This window comes from Chroicocephalus ridibundus, chromosome 10 (assembly GCF_963924245.1).
Source record: "Chroicocephalus ridibundus chromosome 10, bChrRid1.1, whole genome shotgun sequence".
In the NCBI taxonomy this organism is placed as follows: domain Eukaryota; kingdom Metazoa; phylum Chordata; class Aves; order Charadriiformes; family Laridae; genus Chroicocephalus; species Chroicocephalus ridibundus.
This window is the reverse complement of record NC_086293.1, coordinates 16,918,645-16,932,470: the sequence shown is the minus strand read 5'-3', so window position 1 is coordinate 16,932,470 and position 13,826 is coordinate 16,918,645. Positions and strand designations below refer to the sequence as shown.

General features: G+C 48.4%; 1 long non-coding RNA gene across 1 annotated transcript; it reads left to right on the top strand.

Moving 5' to 3' along the window:
• Positions 1 to 13: 13 nt before the first annotated feature.
• On the top strand, positions 14 to 5,894 carry LOC134521689 (uncharacterized). Its single transcript, XR_010072834.1, has 3 exons — positions 14 to 268; positions 863 to 982; positions 5,272 to 5,894. It is a non-coding gene; the product is annotated as an uncharacterized LOC134521689 (long non-coding RNA).
• The last annotated feature ends 7,932 nt before the right edge of the window (positions 5,895 to 13,826 follow it).

Sequence of the window (13,826 nt, the reverse complement as noted above, 5' to 3'; positions counted from 1 at the left end):
CAGGCCATAGGGTACCGTGTCTGTAGGTGCGGCGGGCACCGGCGGGGCAGCGGGGGCATGCAGCGCGGGCTATAGGAGCTGGGCACCCACAGTGCAGGCGGTAGGGGCCGGGCACCCACAGTGCAGGCGGTAGGGGCCGGGCACGCCCGGTGCAGGCTGCAGGAGCTGGACGCTTCGCCGTGCGGGGTACCGGGGCCTGAAGGCGCGGTCTCTGAGGGACGTACGTTGCCCTGTCCCCGCTCTCCCTGTCGCTGTGCCCGCGGCTCCGGTGCGTTTTGCTCTGGTTTCTCTAAAAACGGCTTTCTCGGGTGCTCGGTGCGTTGGACACGGGGCAGCGAGAGAAGCTTAGACGGGATCCCCGCTTCTGCTGTGGAAAATAAATAAACAGTAGGCTGGTAGCTTTCATAGCTGTAGGAAAAAAAGCTGGAATGTGTTACCCCAAAGCACGCACGTGGCTCAGAAAAGCAAATAAAAGGGACTTTACCCTCCATGCTCTGGTTATATCTCACCCGGGTTGGGGAGGTGTCACTCCTGGTCTCTGTCCCACGTTGCCACCTACTTTGCATTTAGATTTTCTTAACGTTTCTCCATCTCGTTAGTAAACATTCTATCTTTTCTGGCCTCTGCTGGTACCAAGGTCCTGGCCGCGGCGGGCCAAGCTGCGCCCATGGGCAGGTGGCAGTGGAGATGGGTGGCCACCGCAGGTCACCCCCCCATCAGCCCCGGTCCTGCCAACGGACCACCCCCAGCTGGGCTCCACCAGGTGCTTTCTGGTTTCAAGTGATGTCTTTTGCTGGAATTGTGTGTGAAACACAATGCTTTTTGATGATGCCTCTATTTTGGGGTTGGGTTTTTGGTCCAGGTCATGGGAGAAACTGTTCCCTCGACTGTTCCGGCATGGTGCATTCCTAAGATTGGCTTCTTTATATTGGGTGGGAGTTATTTAGAAGCTTGCTGGGAGGAACTGTTTGCTGCATTTTTGGTAAGTGCTAATATTTGTTCTGTTGATTTGGATTTTTTTTCCCCTTCATTTGAGTCATTGGCTTGTAGTTCTATTGGTTCAGAACGAAATAAAGGAGAATCTGTGTTTTAAGTTGAGTAGCTCCGTTGTTTCTTTAGGAGCAGGGTTGGGGTTTTTTGTCTTCTGTTTCTTTTTTTTTTTTGAGTTGCAAACCCTTTGTATTGATTGCGCAATAAGGAATTGCTTTGTTGCTTTGCAGAGAACTGCACGTAGATCTTTTGCAGCAGTGTTTATGTTATTTGCCTGTTGGCCGTTGCATTTGCTCAGAGACCTATTAATTATATTTTTTTTATGACAGACCCTTTTAGGCCTCTCGCATATTTTTCTTTTGAATCTTGTCCCCAGCTATATTTCTTGGGGAGTGTGCTCTGGCACTGCGGTATGCTGTTTATTCTTAGCGTGCCTTGTTTAGGAAGAAAAGGCCGGTTGGGTGTTGGTTTTTTTTTTTCCTGCTAAGTAAGGCTGATGTTTCATACGCTCAGGCACTGCACTGAGATTAGCTCACAAAAATTGAAGAAGAAAAAAAAATTGAATCCTGTCCAACGTCCAGTTATTGCAGCCGATCTCTCCAGCGCTGGGTGGAAGGTGGAAAGTATGTGCAGCTCCCTTGTAAGCAGATAACCTGGCTGTCACCTTAGCTCTTTTCCTAATCCCTAATAAAGATTGGTTTGCAGCCACAGCTGGAGGTCCCCATCTCTTCCAAAATTCACGTCATTCATAACTATTATAGCTCTGGCCATTCTTACTGTCCACTGAGATACCCATGCCCGGTCAATGTTGCTGCGGTTTTTGGCATCCCCTGTTCATTGTGGCAGTAAATGCCACAGTTTCGTTACGTGCTGTGGGAGAAAGAAGTTTTTCATTCTCCTTTTTCTGGATTTGCCGCTTGTTAATTGCCCCCAGAATAAGTTGCTAGGTGGGAGAAAAGTAAGGGAGGCAAATTTTAATTTTTCTGGGTTTAGTTGTTGCTAAAATGTTGTGTTTTGTTTTGTAACCATATGAAACACTAGTTAATTAAAAAGCCCGGCATTCATTGTCTGTAAATATTTGCCCGCATTTTCGTCTTTATATATGTTTAAGCAATCACTGGGTGCAAGGGAGCTGGCTACGCGCACGTGACGTTCCCTGCTAAACATGAAAGGAAATTCAGAGAGAATATTTATATCTCAAATATTTATGTGAAGAAATAAGGCCTTGTGGTGACTGTAATTCTCACGTGGCCTTACAGCATTCAGATGGATCCAAATGAATAAATACTTTACTTTTTTTTTTTTTTTTTTTTTCCCCCCTCAAAACGGACCTCAAGTGATTGCTTCCTTCCCTGCAAGATGCGGCGGGGCTCCTGTGGTGGCTCCTAGGAACTCTAATGCTGCTGTTTTATTGAAGAGTGACAGCACGGATGTGCTGCAGGTTCTTTTAATGGCATAAAATAGCCAGGTTATCTGGCTGAAAATAGGGGCCAGCCTCTTCAGCAGCTGGCAGGAGCTCCTCAGCACCTCCCTATGGCTCTGCACCCGCAAAGCACTGATCCTGCCTGCCCTCCTGCTCCCACCATCCCACAAGTGGCTCCGATGGCATCCAGGGCATCCAAGGAGGTCTCCTCTGCCTGATGGCAGTTTTGGAGCAGGTTTGTCTGTCCTTCTAGCCATGCAGTCAAGCTTAAAAATAGTAAAATATAGTGTTATTAGCCGCTGCTTTGCTCTCCAGCATTGCTTTTTGTCTAGCTGATGGCTGCACTCCTCTCACAGGGAGCGGAGGTCTCCCACCTGCTTGTCAAATCAAGGGGTGTCGTGGCTCTCCGGTGTCTAGGAGGGACAGACAGGTTGACTTTTCCTCCTGTGGCGGTGTCTCCCTCTCCCAGGGCGGTGCAGACCCCACACCCCCAGCGATGCTCGTGCACACGGGGAGCTTCGGTTGCTCCTTGTGGGTCCCAAGCGGACACATCTTACATGGTCAGCACTCCCGGCAGTGGCAGGTGATCATCCCAGTGAACACCATCCTCCCTGTTATCATTTTTGCAGCCGTGGGAGGCCACAGACGGAGCTGGGAGTGCAAACATATTTCCAGATCTCCTCCTCCTCCAGTAACAGCTGTTACTAAACGCTACCCGGAGCACAGCGGCTCCCCATGCCCCAGTGTGGGGTTGCTTCTTGTCATGTCCTGGCCAGCCCTTCGCCCTTGGAGCCATGCCCAGGCCACCCTGATGTCCATCAAGGCACATGGGCTGCAGCGTGTCTGATGGAGCTGAGCAGCCACAAGATGACAGTGTTTCAGAGCAATAACTGCGCCGCGTCTCCAACCGCTGGGTGCTCGCTTTGCTGGACTGTTTTTTTTCCCCAGCGTGCAAAGTGAAGCTCTGCTATGGCTAAACGCTACCCGAAAGCTTTGGGGACCTTCTGCAGGGGCACAGCTGGGACAGGCCACCCGAAACCTGCCGTGTCCCCCTCCCCAGCCACCGCCTGGTGTCCAGGACCCTGTGCCCGGCCAGACGGTGACTTGCTGCTTGCAGGGAGACACCCGCTATGGCAGTGGCTTGCGATTTCCATTGGTGGAGCCTGGACCCCGGCTTCTGCCGCTCCCTCTGCTCGTCCCACCCCACTGGGCCCGGGGGCTCCTCTCTCCCTGCCCGCGAAGAGAAAAGCTCACCCCACCTCAGGGTACGTGGCACCTGCCAGCAGCAGGTCACAGAAGTCCTCTGCTTTCCTCTCCCAGGACCACCCTGGCACTGTGAGCATCCTCTGACAGCAGACGGGACCCGGGTGGGACCCAAGTGCTGCTGAACAACTTTGCTTTCCCAGCGCAAAAGGCGTGAAGGGTCCTGGGAGGCGCTGGTTGGTGTGTCCCTGCTGTCACGAAGAGCTCCGTGTGCACAGCCATCACACCGCGAGGTGCAGGCTCACCTCAGTAATACCAATTACCCTTTCTTAACCTTGCTGTGATCCTCAGACTTCAAGGCCGATGCATTCGTTTTATTTCCAGGGCTGTTTTAACTTAACTTTGGAAAAGATGGCACTTGAGTCACGTCTGGCTTCATCCTTCAGCTGTGGAAGTGTTGACAGCGATACGCACAGCTGCACTATCTAAACCTACAGGTGTTAGGCATTGATTTCTTCCCAATCAGCTCCTAAAAGTTACCTGTTCTCATAATTATTGTTGGCATAAACGTGGCTCTCATCTCTGGAAGCCTGGCTCTCAGAAATTAAGAGTCTGTGTTAGCGAGCAGTGAAAGGCACAGGTCAAGCCCTCTGCCAGCGCAGTCCCGCTGGCCGGCTGCCATAGACAAGCCCTGCCACAAGCATAAGGAGAGTTAGAAAACACCCTTGGAGTGGGATTTCTGCATCTCTTGACCTCCCTGGTGGTGTTTTGTCACCCCCTCTGTGTTGCTAATTGCAGCTGATCAGCCAGGTATCTGTTTCACTGCAATTAGAAGTGTCTTTTATTTATTTATCTGGAGCTTTTCGAATCAGTAAATCCTTCCCCACTGGCACATCAGGATGCTTCGAAGGACAAGGTTTTATGTAGTCCCCAAATTAAGTCTTTTACAGCATTAAAAATCTGTTAGTCAGGGTGTTCCAACAAGCAGTATGTTAGAGGGAGTTTATTACCTTGGGAAGGCAGGATAAAACTGCATCGTTAATAGAGACCTGAAAAGCTATTAATATTTAAGGGCCATGAGAAATCCAGCTGGCAGGTGGGGATGGGACGGCGGGGGAGCCTCCTCCCGCAGCAGCCCTGGGTGCAGGGGGGGGTGATGGTGTGCTGGTGCCTCAGCCTGGATTTATTTAACACCACTTCTTTGGGAAATCTTGGGGGGGAAAGCTCTTTTTGAACAGGTGAGAGCCCACTTTATTTGGTGCCACGAAAACATACGGGAAGAGACAACCCCTGGGTGAAATGGCTTGTAATGGGGAGTGGGAGGGGTCGCTGCTGGCACAGGGAAGGGAAATTCTGGTGTCTGTCCCATCATCAAACCAAGAGACACTGAGAAGATGTTTGTGGAGGTGCATAAACGTGTGCACATGCAAATGGTTTATGCTCGAACCTTTTATTTGAGGTCCTGTATTCCAGCCTCACGGTGTTTAACGCAGACTGGTGGATGCAGGTGTTGCGTGGTCTGTAGGAAATGGTGGCCTGCGAGCCTGAATTTCAACGTGAGGTCTATTTACTCCGTCTCTTCTCCTAAGTACAGATTTACTTTCAGAAAATTGGTACTCTAGACCAACCCGCTGGTGTATTTTTTTCATACGCAGCAGGAGCGCCCAGGACATAACCGGTGTTTCCCATGACAAACGGTGTGAATATTGTCCCAGACTGGTGCTGGATCTGGCCCTCGCTTCCCCACATGGAGCACAAATATTGATGCCGCCTCCAGACTCACGTGACGATTTTTGGGGTTTACCATCCACGGGGTAAGGTCTGCTGCTTCTTAAGGTATCGTATTGCACGTAGAAATCCACAAATCTTTATTAAGATTCGTCAGCTCCAGCTGTGTGTCTGTATCTACCTTTGTTTTTTAGGTAATTTGTGCTGTACACTTTCACCACATGATTGCTCTTATTGTATGCGGTTCCTTCTGTTGGGCACTTCTCTGTTGACTACGATTACTACTGCATCAACTGAAAATGCTCCTGTACTATATAATTAACTTTATCTGCTTTGCTACAATGCTCCTCACTGGTAATTACACACACTTCAGCTCTTTCACTCCATTTCTAAGACTTTAAGAAGTGCTGATTACTCTTGCCCAGTCTCTGGCCAAACTGGAGGGTTTTTACATGTCTACAATTATATCTTTTTCCTTGCAACAACTGTGCTGTAATCTGGATATTGATTATAGTACACACAACGTGATCTTTAAATAAACCATCTGTTTGGAATTCATTGGGGTTTACATGTGCCGTTAGCAAAAAGCTCATTTAAATCCTCAGGTTGTTGGCCAGTTGATTTGATAGTTATCAGTTTACTGAGTTAATTTGAAATGGAGAGCAAGGATTTTGAAGTATTTCAGTCCTCTGGGGCGTTACTCCATTTTCCTCCTCTTCAGCTCAGCCTTGTCAGCCTTCCCTGCGGTGCCTTCGTGCCTTTTGTCCTTTGATGATATTTTTTAAGCCTCTTTTTCTAAGGTAATAGTCTCATGCGATTATACCCTCTGCCCGTCAGTCTGTCTTTCTGTTCTCTAATGCGTTTGAATCCCTTGGTCAACTTGAACAAAATTTGGTAGATGCCGTGAGCTCTCCACAATGTCCGATTCCCTGAAGTGATGTGCGGATCGGGTAGGGCAGATCCCAACAGGAGAGGACCAGCCGTTGTGGCTGCAGCACCCCGTGCTAGCAATGCCTTTTATTTAGCTGGCACTTAGGGAACGTGGCCAGCAGCGAGGACTGCTGTGTGGCCATCGCAGGCTACACGGAGGGATGGGAAATACATAGGTGTGAGGCACATAGGCAGGAAGAGCTGGGAGTATTGCCGTGGTGGGGATGGGGGTGACGTGGGGAGAAGGGGTATGGGATCTGTGGGAAAGCAGCCTTCATCCCTGACTGCTCCCAGAGCAGCAGCTGCCGCTGTAATTACAAATATTGATGTGTTTTCCACAGCTGCTTTTCAAACACACAGCCTCATTTATTTATTTATTTATTTTTTCAATCTTTACAACGACAAGTCGTTTTCACATCATGGAAAGAAAGGCGCTTGCCTGAGAAGCGTTCTCTAACTTCTATTGAGATCTCGTAGCAAACCAGGCACACGTTTATTAATCAAGGGAAGTGGTATTTGATGCAAACACCAGTGCGGTGATTTAACATCATGTTGTCTTTTAAAATAAACCCAATGATGGAGCTGATGCAGTCTGAACATCCTGCTAAGTTCACAGGGCAAGGTACTTCTCTAAAACATATGGGAATGTGGCTCTGGCCATTGATGAGGACTGTTGGTGTACCTGGAGAGCATCTACCAAATGCCCATTGACTTGAACATCAATTTAACTGAAGAAGCTGCTCTTGTTTCCTTCCCCTGAGTGCACCACGAGTCCCAGCGTGAGTGGGATTTGAGGGGAGACACAGCACTGTGCTGTTCTGCCCCGGCACCCATCACCCAAAGTGTTTTACTAATGCACAAATTGCTAGCCTGAGAAACTTCAGTTTGGGTGAAAATAGCTGGATTATTACCTTAGGGGGAGGTTATGGTGCTTTTAATAAGTGTGCAGAAAATTCAAACCAGCTGGAACTGAGAGTCCACCTCTGCGTGCAGTGGTGGAGGATGCTCCTCGGCTGATGGAAATGGCTTCACCATTGCACGGAGGGGTCTGAGTGACCTTGGGAAGGGGAGAGCTCGGATGCCCAAGTACCTCCAGTATCTTTCTTTCTTTTATTTGGAAGGCTAACCCTGCTTTACCAGAACGGGAATATCCTTCATCCTGTAGAGGTGAAGAAAACTCTCCGGATGATTTACATCGTGTCTCAAGATCAAACCTTCAAAGGTCAGAGAGAAGGCCCTTAAGCAAGGAAAGCATGATTTAGCCCTCTATAAATGCTAGTGTTATTAGTGGTATTACAGCAATGTAGGTAACTTTTGGTTGCATATTTAATCTTCTTCAGCTGTGATTTGACATTATTGGGTGAAAAAACCCTGTGTAATTACTTCCCTTTTGGTGTCTTGCTATGTTGTAACTGCTGTAAAGAAACCTGTGCCTCGATGGTATTTGATAAATGCCTGGTTAGTGCTCTGTAAAGCCCCGGCTGGCTGCAGCGTTCAGCCTTTGCTGCCGTGGTTTTTATCCATCCATTTCCCAACTGGGGCTGCGTTTAACTCTCCTTTTGTAGCTGATTAGTGTTGCCTGTTAGGTGGGGTTATTTTTCTCTTGATTTCCATTTTCCTTTCACCTCTCCCCTGACTTTCCCCTCCTCACCTCTTGCTCTCTGGACCTTTCTTTTTTTCCCCTGTTCTTGCGCTTGGTGGTAGCAATCACCTCATCTGGTAAATGAGATGGTTCTCCTGCTGTTGCCTCCTTTCGGGCTGTAGTTTGAGTTTCTGATGGTTATATTTTACATGGTGTGGATATGGCCAGCTTCTAAAATCCCCCCCCACAACTCACGTGGACCCGGTGCGATGCTGAAGCATCGTGAATATCTCAGATATTCGTCCTTGAGCCAGACTCTTTTCCTCTTTTCGTCTTGCCTGCTGAGACAAACCGCTTGGCAGTTATTAGTGCACGGACACCACTCGCTCTTGCAGGATTATTCCCGTTTATTCACTGCTTATTCCAATGTGATATAAAAAATGGAGTAGGATTATCCTGGCCCCAGCCAGCAGCGTGTGCTGGTGAGTGATATAACATATATTCTGCTACTTCTTGCATCTTCCAACTAACAGTTTTCCCTGTTACAACTCAATTTTTTCCTTTCTAAGTGCAAAAATTGCCCTTTAATGTTTTCCTACCATGACCTGCATGGTCGTACCTCCTCATTTCATCTATTTTCCTCCACGTTCGCGCTGAATCCTGCCCAGCCGTTCCCAGCCCTGTCCCACGGAGGTTGTACCCGCTGCTCTGCTCTGCAGGCTGGCACCCCGTGCTCCTTCCCCTGCCCCTGCAGCTCACGTACATCAGCCCACCGGCAATTTGGGCTGGAAGAATAACCCCAGACGTGCCAGCGTCTGTCTGGCACGGGGAGGTGTTCCTCACAGCAAAGAAAAGGCACTTTGTGAAACGCGGTTTGCTGCTCTCTTGAGTAGAGACAAAGGTGTCCCGGTCTGTGGCCATCAAATGCTTGCTGTTAATTGCAGGATACCTCCCGGTCGGCTGGAGGCTGTACCCCAGCTTTCCACCCATCGGGGCTCTCTGCAGACACGCTGAACGCCCTGTTTCATGCGTTTTCTGATTATTTCAGCTCTTTGGCACCCATCCATTCTGCTGTTGGGTGGCTGGATCTCACCCTCAGTGTGTATTTTCTGGTCATAGCCATCCTTGGTCAGATGCCATTTAGACACTGGTCCAACTCATCAAACAACTTGCTTTCCTGCTCGAGGCCTTGGACTTCAGTCAAGTTAACCACTGAGAAACCCTCTCAGCTTCGGTTTGATGCAGGAAGTATTGGGTTTGTGCCAGCTTCTTTCTTCAGTGTTATTTTTTCAGTAGTGTATGTCTACAGTGTATACATGTATATGTACGCACACTGTATACTCTATATAGTTATACATATAACGATATATGCACACCGTACTGTCGGTACGTAATCACACACACATGCACGAGTCTATCTATCTATACATATGAAGGTATGCATATAATAAAGCTTGCAGGAGTCTTACTTGCATTCATTTTCCTCTCAGCTTTTTTCTCCTGGAGTTTTTCGCTGAGCCATAATTTTCTGCTTTGCCCCATTTTGCCCTTTAAAATCCATTTTCCAAGAACATCAAAAATTACTAAACTATTTATTCAATTGACTTTTAACGTCTAGAATCTTTGCAAAGAACACTCCTGGAGCAGCTATTTTCAGCTACTTTTTTCGTACCTGCTTGTGTTTTGTGCTACTTTACTGGTAGTTTCCATGACAATTATCCCCAGAGTAAGAGGCAGCCTTGCCCTCGGTTGCTGTTTTGCAAAGCTGCCCTTGCTCTTGTCCATCTGAGGATCTGACTGCAGAAGTTCATGCTCAATTCAATTTTTTATTTTCATATCTGCTGTATGTCCCACTAGCAGTAGTGGGGTGCTGCAGGCTACCGTAATATATAACGAATCTATGATTCTGTATTGCATTCAGCATATTGCCATGGAAATGATTCGGAGGACAGAGCCATCTCATCCTCGAAAGGAGCAGCGTATTCTGGATAGTGGAAGAGGACATGTCACCCATGGAAGGTTTGGTACCCGCTGGAATGAGAGAGGAGGGTGGCAAGAGCAGGTTTGGGATATGTGTGGGTGCTGGTTTGTGCAGAGCCCGAGCCCTGGCTGGCTCCTGTCCCCGCTGCCATCCCCAGTTTCGCACCCCCCAGACACAGCCCTGTCCTCCCTCTTGGGCACTTTGCTCAACTGCTGCTCTCCTACTGTGTTGTCGTCCAAATGTGAAAAAAGTACTTTGAATATTTTGAATCGTATATTGGATATTTCAACATATTTTAATGCTTTTAGCATCTTGTTGGTGTTTTCTTCTGGCTCATTCCCCTTTTGCTGTTTTCTCCATCCCACCTCTAATGACGCTAGTGACTACAGGAAAGATGGGGGGGCACTCTGTATCAGGGAGTGTAGTGATAGGATGAGGTTTTAAATGAAAGAGGGGAGATTTAGATTAGATATCAGGAAGAAATTCTTTACTGTAGGGTGGTGAGGCACTGGAACAGGTTGCCCGGGGAGGTTGTGGATTCCCCATCTCTGGAGGTGTTCAAGGCCAGGCTGGACGGGGCTTTGAGCAGCCTGGTCTGGTGGGAGGTGTCCCTGCCCAGGGCAGGGGGTGGAACTAGATGGGCTTTAAGGTCCCTTCCAGCCCAAACCATTCTGTGATTCTGTAGTTCTACGACTCTCAGCCATTCCTGAAATGCCAAGCAGCCATCCTTTGATACGTTATCCTCATATATTGCCTTGTTAGCCCTATCTATTCAGTCTGGTACAAATAACTCTGAGCTTTCTGTATGATCTACTCTCAACCCTACCAGTACCTCCTCACCCTTTCTGTGCATCATTTTTTATTTTAGTTGACCGTTTCCTCCTATTTTTTCCAAGTGCTGCCTCCTCTCATTCTTACCCTCTTGTGTCCTTCCCTCCCGCCACCCCCAGTTTCCTCTCCTGAATCCATTTAAGTGTAATCTAAAACACACTGCATGAAAGTGGAAGCCCAGAGAAATATTTGCTCTGGCTCTCGCTAGCACCTCGCGATGCCAGTGAGCTCTGAGACAGTGGATTCTCAACCCTGCAGTAAAATGAGCCTTTCCCGTAAGTTTAAAATTTGAGTCTGTCTCACGAACTACAGTCAAAATGATTGTCAGCTCAAAAAGCCCCTTTTAACTAAATTCAAAGGAACGCATTCAGAGCAGATTTTTGAATTTCCGCCATGATAAAACTAATTACAATTACCAGCCTGTTACTGAAACAGAAAACATCCAGAATGCCACAATATTTGAAGTTATATTTTAAGGAACAAACATAGCAGATCAGAGAAAAAAGCTTCAAAGTCCAAAGTGATCATCTTCTTAAACAGCCTTAATTGCTTGTAAGATAAATGGGAATGAAGAACTAGGGGAGAGACCCTTGCAGATAATCCACGTGGAGAATGGGATCTGCTACAGCAAATGAGCTGTGTGTGATCCAGTACTGAATCATCCCGAATTCCCAACCCGCCTGCCCAAATGGCACCTACCAACCAACCAACCCATCTCAAAGTGTGCCAGGGAGACTGAGAGGTCCCATTTCAGGTAGTTATGGGATAATGAATGCTCCTGCTGGCTACCCAGAGCAGCTCTTCAAAGCTCCGTAAGTGTTTATTCATCCTCCTAGTTCCTCTTAGTCATCTCTCATCCTTAGTCAGATGAAAAGCAGAGTTTTGCAGCGGTGCTGGGTGAATCGCTCCGCCCTGTGGGAACAAATTATCCCAGTTCTGGCAAAACCGTTGGGTGCTTGCCAGCGGTGGGTGGCCCTCCTTGGGCGGGGAGGGAGATCTCGGTGATATGTGAGATTGAGCTGCTCGGTGCAGTTTTTCCCAGCTAGCTCAAGAAGTCTGCTTCTCCCTCTGGAAGGCTTTTTTTTTTTTTTTTTTTTTTTGAAATAAGTTATTTTTAAATGACTGACCGATTAATTAGAGCCTTGACTTGTATCACTGTCTGCTGGAGGTGACTCCACAGGCGCACTTTTGCTAGTCTGATCCTTGCAATATATGTTGTTCACCGTCAGGTCCAGCCCAGCCACAGTGGTCTCGGTGCAATATTCCTTATCTGATGTTCTCACCGGGACCTGGAGAGTCCTTGTTGTGGGTAGCTCCAGCAAGAAGAGGTTAACCTCACGTTCCCAAGGGTCGCTACTGTTTGATGCTCTCCTGTCCTCGTGCTCCACTGTGTATCCAACCCCAGGGCCTTGGGAGAAACCTTGGTAAGAGTTACGTTTCCAAAAATGCCACGTGCTTAGGGCTGTACCCAGCAGCTGGTTGTGCCACGGTGCCCAGTTGGGCTCTTCCGTGAGCAGTGGCCAGCTGCCTGATTTGCACAGTGCCTATCTGCACCTCTTCCCAGGCCAGCCCAGCTGGTGGGATGGGCTATGGAGAAGTCCAAGGGGTGGCAGAAGAAATGAGAGGAAAGGAGGCAGTGGAGGACCAACCCCTACACTCACCACCCCACCGTGCCCTGCAGCTTTGACTCAAAGCATTCGCCAGGAGTGGGGCTGGGGGTGGGACCGCTAAAACCAGGGGTGGGGTGAGTGATGGGGAGCCAGAAAGAGAAGGGGAAAGCGTCCAGGTGGGTGAGATGGGCCTGGGAATCGCGGCCGGAGCTGGAGCTCCCAAATTGCACCTTTCCGCGTGTGGTTGAACTTGCCCCGGTGCCCCAGGGATGTGGATTTTAGGAGCGGTCACGGCTCGCTGCATCTCAAGCTGTGGTGTTTATGGCCGGCTATGCTTTTGGCACACGGTTCCTGTTTCAGCGTCTCCCCAGACGCGTGGTTTGGGTATGACCATTCCCCGCGGCACAGGGGTCCGCTCCCAAGGTCCAAGGCCTGGGAGGGCATTGTTGCTGGTGGCTTCCCCAGCATCCCTTTCCGATGACGACGGAGCCGAGGTGTGGCTGCTCTGTGGTCCCCTTCTGTCATTACAAGGCAGCTGATATTTTATTCCAAGTGAGACTAACCATGAAAATGTGCTGGACACTGGAAAGAGATGTCTTGAGCACACAAAGCAGCTTACAAGCCTGAGAAGAGAGGAGGGAATTTTTCATTTGGCAGAACGACACGCATAGCAAGCGCTCTTGTTTTTAATAAGCTCACAAAGCTTTCTTGAAAGCCAGGGATTTTTTTTTTTTCCATCCTGAACACATGAGGTATTTTCATTTCATAATGAATGCATGTTATGTCCAACTTCCAGAAAGCCTTTCGCATGAAAAAAAAAATAATAGCAGACTTCTTCAGACGCTGGAGCGAACAGGGTGGAAGTAATCATGAAGCAAAATGCTGGAATATTTGCTCTGTGCTCAGAGATTGTGTGGCATCTTGTATTGTCTGAAACAGCACCAGATAATAATCATACGTGCAAATCTCTCAGACTGGGGCAACAGGGAGAGGAGCCAATCTCTGTGTCTCCATAGAGCTGGAAGAAATCTCAGATATTTCTGTTTGTCTGCAGAACAGCTGGGGACTTCTCAGACATGAATCTAATTAAGCATATTCCTTGCCACAAACACTTCAAGTCCTATTTCTGAGATCCGAATGTCTTTCCAAAATGAAGCCTTAGGAATATTGCTTTCATGCAGCGTGCTTTTTCTTTTTTTTTTTTTTTTTTTTCTGGTCTGGGCAAAATTAAATTACAGTTATAAGCTCAGAGCAAAATTTACTGAAGTCAATAACATTGATTGATATCTGGGTATCAGCAGAATGTCATGCATTTATAATAGCTGAATTTAATCCACAGGCCCAGGGGGGCTCCCGGCGGTGATGTGGGTACTGGGATCAGCCAGGCTGGGGTGACGTTTGACATTCCCGGTCCTCTCCACCCAGCGATGAGCGTCCTCCCCGCTGCGGGTACCAGAGCCCCGTCCCTGCCTCCTGCCCTGCCCTGGGTTTGCAGGTGGTCAGGTTAGGACCAAAATTGAAATATTGAGCATTTTTTTCCTCCGCTCA